Source organism: Vigna unguiculata, chromosome 4, assembly GCF_037176805.1.
Source record: "Vigna unguiculata cultivar grain cowpea cultivar isolate G323 ecotype 2 chromosome 4, ASM3717680v1, whole genome shotgun sequence".
Classification (NCBI taxonomy): Eukaryota; Viridiplantae; Streptophyta; class Magnoliopsida; order Fabales; family Fabaceae; genus Vigna; species Vigna unguiculata.
The window spans coordinates 9,418,377-9,425,344 of record NC_140795.1 but is presented as its reverse complement, the minus strand read 5'-3'; the positions used below and the strand labels follow the sequence as shown (position 1 = coordinate 9,425,344).

At 27.7% G+C, this 6,968-nt stretch overlaps 1 pseudogene; it reads right to left on the bottom strand.

Moving 5' to 3' along the window:
* Positions 1-4,057: 4,057 nt before the first annotated feature.
* Positions 4,058-5,701, bottom strand: LOC146886746 (uncharacterized; annotated as a pseudogene).
* Between the last annotated feature and the right edge of the window lie 1,267 nt (positions 5,702-6,968).

Here is a 6,968-nt window from a genome sequence, read left to right as displayed (position 1 = left end):
AAGTTGTAAACTAAAAGATTTAATCTACAAAAACAAAAGGGAAAGTAGCTTAAATTTCTGGAATGAAAAACCTAATTAAGGCTAAAATTAATGACTACAAGAAATCCGGCAACAATATCTCCACCCACAAGGATTAGCAAGGTGAACTCTGGATCTTAGATACAGGAGCTACTGATCATGTAACACATGATCTAAATCAATTTTCAATCTTTTATAAAATCAAACCTATAACTGTAAGACTTCCTAATAACACTATAGTTGTTGCTGAATATGCTGGAACAAAATACTTTTCTAATGATTTCATAATCTATAAAGTTCTCTATATTCCAAATTTTTCTTTTAATTTGATTTTTGTTTAGTCCCTTATCAAGGACCTAAACTGCAGACTAATTTTCTCTAATGATCATTGTCAAATTCAACACAATACTTCATACAAGACGATTGGGCGTGCTAGCATGCTAAAGTGTTTATACTATCTTGATAATTGTCCTTCCATCTCTGAAGATTACCTACCTTTGAATATAGCTCTCAATTGTTCTAAAAATAATGTAAACATTTGGCACCATAGATTAAGACATCCTTGTGACAATGATATGAAACAAATATGTAAAGTTTTTCCTTATGTTGATGATTCTTGTAAAGACATTTGTGAAATGTGCCATTATTCAAAATAACATAAAATACCTTTCCAACATAGCACTACATCTTCTTTAAATTGTTTTGACATGATACATACTGATATATGGGGTCCTATTCTTTTTCCTTCAATACATGGTCATAGATATTTTCTCATTATGGTTGATGATTATTCTAGGTATACTTGGATCTTTCATATGCATTGTTAGAGTGAAACCACAAAAATTTTACTGAATTTTGTCATTTATGTTAAAAATCAATTTGAAAAGGATATTAAAATCATAAGGTCTGATAATGGTCCCGAGTTTGAATACATTTATCTATATAACAATTATGGCATTGAGCATAAAAAAAGTTATGATGGAACTCCAGAACAGAATTCTATTGTGGAGAGAAAACACCAAGACATTCTTAATGTTGTTATGAGTCTTTTATTTCAATCTAAATTGCCTAAATGCTATTGGTATTATGTTATCAATCACGTTGTCCATGTGATAAATAGGATTCCTTCTATTGTTCTAAAGAATAAATCTCCTTATGAAAAACCTCATACTTATTTTAGCTTAAAGGCTTTTGGTTGCTTGTGTTTTGCCTCCACAATTGATGTCAACAGAAGCAAGCTTGATCCTAGGGCAAGAAAATGCGTTTTTACTGGTTTTAAGCCTGGAGTGAAAGGCTTTGTTATTCTTGATATTAAGACTAGAGAAATCTTGGTTAGTAGAAATATCATGTTTTCTGAGAATATTTTTCCCTGCAATTTTTCTAACTATAGTGAACAGAACCAAATGTTGAGTTCTTAGAACCAAACAATTTACATAAGGATGTTCCAGACGAATATATCTCTTTTAAGGACCACAACATCATATATAGTGATGATGAGAATAGTACTATTCATAATAACATTGTAGATTCTAGCAGCGACTCGACCAAATTTTGGTCATGACCGACTCGACTGAATTCGGCCAAATTTAGGCCAGGTCCGACTCGCCTGAATATGACTAAATTTCGGTCATGATCGACTCTGTCGAATATGACCAAATTCAAGCCAGGACCAACTCGATAAAATTTTGGTCGAGTCCAACACGACCGAATTTTGACTGGAGCCGACTCAACTAAATTTGATCGAATTTCGGTCATGGCCGACTCGGTTGAATATGGCCAAATTTTGATCGTGATCGACTCATTTGAATATGGTCAAATTTCATCATAGGTCGTGTCAGCCGAATACGGCCATATTTGGGCCAAGGCCGACTTTGCCAAATCTCAATCGAGGTCAACTTGATTGAATTCGACCAAATTTTGACTAGAGCCAACTAGGCTGAATACAGCCAAATTTTGATCGCCATTGTCTCGGCCGAATACGGTCAAATTTTGTCTAGGTCGACTCAACCTAGTGTAGTCAAATTTGGGTCGGGGTGAACTCAACCGAATAGTTCCAAATTTTGTCCAGGACCAGCTGGACCAAATTTTGATCGAGACCGACTTGACTAAACTGGCTGAATTTGTCCAAATTTTGCATAGGGTCACGCCAACTCAATCAAATACGACTAAATTTGGGCTAGTCTGTCTCAACCTTTAGGCTAACCTAACGAAAAATATAAATTGAAAATTTGGATTGAATGTTTTGGATTATCCATTTTGAAAATCTAGATTTAGAGAATGGATATCCAATCCATAAAATATATAAAATGTAGATTAGATTGATATCCAGATTCAATAAAATGGATTTTAAATGGATTGGATTTGTAATAAAATGGATATTAAATGGATTGAATAAGAAAAAAAGTGGATTAGATCATGAAAATTGGATTTTTTTTGTCCAACCTTAATAATATATTAGATATTAAATGATAAAGTTGAAATATATTGCTACTTTTATAGTAAATGAGTTCAAAACAAATCAAATAGACAAAAGAGTAAAATAAATCTTTAGAGGAACAATTTTTTATAAACCTGTAAATCATAAAAATAAAAAATTATAAATGAAAATAATAGTATTAAAAATTTCTAATTTCAATATATCGACAAAAAAAGTAAAATAAACTATATGCACATGCTACATGAAAATAAATATAATAAATAAAATTTAAAAATAAAATAAATGAAAAAAAGTAAAGCAATTTCCATGTACATGGGACTGTAAAATAAATATAAATAAAAAAATTAAAAATATCAAATAACTAAAAAACTAACTTGTAAAACACTTGTTAATAAAATAAAATACGTAATACAGTAAATATCCTAATATCTATTTAAATTTGAGAAAGTAATCGTTCTAGTTAAGAACTAAAATAATAATTTATTAGATATTAAATTATATAATTGAAATATATTGCTATTTTTATGGTAAATCAGTTTAAAAATAAATCAAATGGATAAAAAAGTAAAATAACTTTTTAGAGAAACATTTTTTTTTATAAAAGTGTAAATCATAAAAATATTAAATGATAGAATTGAAATATATTGTTATTTTTATTCTAGATCAGTTTAAAAACAAATCAAATGACTACAAAAAAAGTAGACATTTGTGACGGTTAAAATTACTAGTTTTAGCCGTTAAAAACTGTCACAAATGAATTTTCTGACGGTTTAAAAAATCATCAAAATTATGCATGTAAAAAACAGTTTGTGACAAAAAAATAATTAATCGTTGGTATTGCTGTCAAAAAAGAAAAAAGAAATTACTAGTGGTTTAAAACCGCTACAAAATAAACTTTTATTTTATTATATTTTGATAGTTAAAAATCGCCAGAAAATATATCATATTTTGACGGTCAAAAACCGCTACAAAATATATTATATTTTGATGGCTAAAAACCGCCACAAAATATATCGTATTTTGACGATTAAAAACCGCTAAAAAAATATCATATTTTGACAGTTAAAATCATAAAAAAAATGCTTAAAATATTTTTAAATGTTTTTAATATTCTAAAAGTATTTAGTAATTGTTTTCCATTCATATGTCAACCGATATTTCATTTATCTATTTTATTTAAAATTATTTTTTATTTACTTATTTTTACAAAAAATATTCTACTTTGCAAGTCTTATTATTCTTTATATATTTATTTATTGAATTATTAAATATATGTGAAAGTCTTTCCACATTGGTAGGGTCAATGAAAGAAGCTTGGACAACATGTTCTTTACATATATTTACCTGCCTAATCAAAAGCATTGTGTTTTTTTTTTCTCCATTAAAAAGTGATCAAGATTTTTCATTAACTCCACCAATAACTACACCAAACAACACTACAAAATTCCAAATACTTTTAGCTAGTAAGCAAGGAAATAGTATGTTGCAATGTAAATTATAAATTATAAAGTGCAGAATGAAGGATTGAAAAGATCCTAACATATGTAAGAGGATATATGTCAAATTAATATAAGTAAGTCTTGGAATATCATAACATATATGTCAAACTCCATGAAAATTACTATCAAGTGATGATCCTCCTTGTGATGTTGGTAGTTCTTGGCCACTCTCTTCATCCTATGAAATTAAAATTTAAAATCATATCATGTTAGCATATTTAGAAATAATACATAAGATATTAAATTATACACACAAAATATAAAGCACTTACAATTACATTACTCTCATTACCAAACATGACACCCAACTCATGAGGAATATGCCCTTCCTTCATTTGGATGTATGCAAGCATAACACTTTTTAATGTCTTTAAATTTTCTTCAGAAGGTTCTAACTTTTCCCTTAGACTAATAACTTCCTCTTTCAATTGTGAACTTTCAACTGAACCAGAATTTAAGAAATTGTGCCCTGCATTACTAAATCTAGTCTTGAATTGAAATGCAACACTATGAAGACCTCCTAATCCTTAGCAACGTACATGTCCAGAATGATCCTTTCCCAATACTTTACTAACATAATCATCAACTGAGATCTCATTAGAATTAACACTTTGACTCATTTATTGTGTTATTTTCTCCTGTAAATATAAAAGTACACAATGTATATTAAAACTAAAACTAAAAGATGAATATAGAAATCAAGTTGAATATTGTTCCTATAAAAAAAGTTACTGAATTTCCAGTGAAAGATGGGCATTTTAAACATGTTGAGCACCCCTAGGAAGGTACATGAAGAAACCACACTGCTGCAAAAAGTAATAGCCTATCTAGAGCAGACTAAGTAAGTCCAAAAGCTTATGAATAGTCTGATATTTGCAAATTAGAAAAGAAAAGGAGTAGGATAAGAAAAGGTAGGCTATAAACATGGAATAATATCATTTCTTCTGCATTTCATTCATAAACTATAATAAAAGACAACTACTTAGATCAACTACTTAACCTACATTTTTATTTAATTTGAATAATATCATTTCTTCTGCATTTCAGTCACAAACTATAATAAAAGATAACTGCCATTGTACTACTAAATAATTGTATAAACCAGCATGTGATCTAACAATTGAATATTTTATCAAACAAACAAGTTTGTTGCATTCAACTTTATCTAAATCCCAATCATAGAATACAGATGAAAAATTAGTATATTGTAATAGTATATAAAAATCAGAGTGAAAACATATTGCAAAATTATAAGAACTTACAAAATACTTTAACTAAACTTACCGCAATAGACCTTGCCTCTTCATTGACATAAGAACCATTTCTTTTCTTATGAGTCTCAATATATAACTCTCCTCTACCCACAACACGTCTAAGGTTTACTTCCTAATACATATGAGCATATAAGAACAATAAAACACTCGATGAATCTTAATTAAACACAACAATGAACAAATAATTACCATCTCATGTTGTTTTGTACACAAAAGCTTTGCACCACCATCTTAAGGCCAAATATCCTATAGTTTTCATTATCAACACAACGAGATATGTTACTTGAGTAACCATTTAGCATCTTCACATTCTTTAATGTATTGATAAATATATTTCTTTGTTCTCTTGTCATTGTAAATAACAAAGGAATGAATTTTCCATTTTCATCTGGCCAAAGGTCTTCTTTTATCCCCATATTTTTTAGATCTTGACGAGCTTGAAGATGATCTTTTGATTTTTCATCTTTGAGCATTGTATACAACATATTATCACACACATTCTTCTCAATATGCATAACATCAAGGTTATGACGTAAAAGATTGTCCTTCCAATAAGGGAGATTAAAGAATATGCTTTTTCTTTTCCATTGGTTTCCTCTACTACTTGACTCAAGATTGCAATCAAATGTTATGGCATCAAGTTGTTTCAAAATTTCTAACCAAGATACTAATTTTGGTGCACCTCTTTCTTCAATTGTGCCATCAAAGTGTTTTTTCATCAATCTAAATTTATGGCTTCTCTCTAAAAAGCGTCGATGACCCATGAAACACCATTCGTTACTACGTCTTAATCGACAAGGAAAAATGTCAAAATTATAAGTTGGACAAGCATAACTAGTATAAGTATTCCACCCATATAGAGTACAAAGTCCAGGAAAATCACTAATTGTCCACATGAGAGACGCTCGCATTACAAACACTTTTTTTTGAAAAAGAATCATATGTTTCAACTCCTTCTGTCCACAGCTCATTCAACTCTTTCACTAAAGGTTGTAAGTACACATCTATCTTGTTTCCTGGCATTTTTTTTCTTGGAATTATCATAGAAAGAATAAAAGATGATTGTTTCATGCACTCCCAAGGAGGTCTATTGTATAAGACCCGTGAAATTTAATTAATTAAATGATTAATTAATTAATAAATGTGGATAGTGGGAGTCTTTATGGCATTGAGTACTCTATGTGACTCCATCACTACTATGATTATTATGATTCTTCTTCTTTTTTTTTATGACTTGCCGAGATGTTTAGAGTTTTTCTCCTAAATGCGGCACAATTATTATAATTATAATTTTCATTACTATTATTTATATATTATTATTTTATTATTATTTTTATTATTTTACTATTATTATTATTAATTTTGTTATTATTATTATTATAATTATTATTTATTTTTATAGTTATTACTATTATTATTATTATAATAATAATAATAATAATAATTATTATTATTATTATTTATATATTATTATTACTAGTTATTATTATTATAATTATTATTTTTATTATTATTATTATTATTATTATTTATATATTATTACTACTAATTATTATTATTATTATTATTATTATTATTTTATTAATATTTTATTTTATTTTATTTTTATTTTTATTATTATTTTTACCATTATTATTATTATAAGTTTTATTTTTATTATTTTTATTATTATTTATATTATTATTATTTGTATATTATTATTAGTTATTATTATTACTATTTTTATTATTATTACTATTA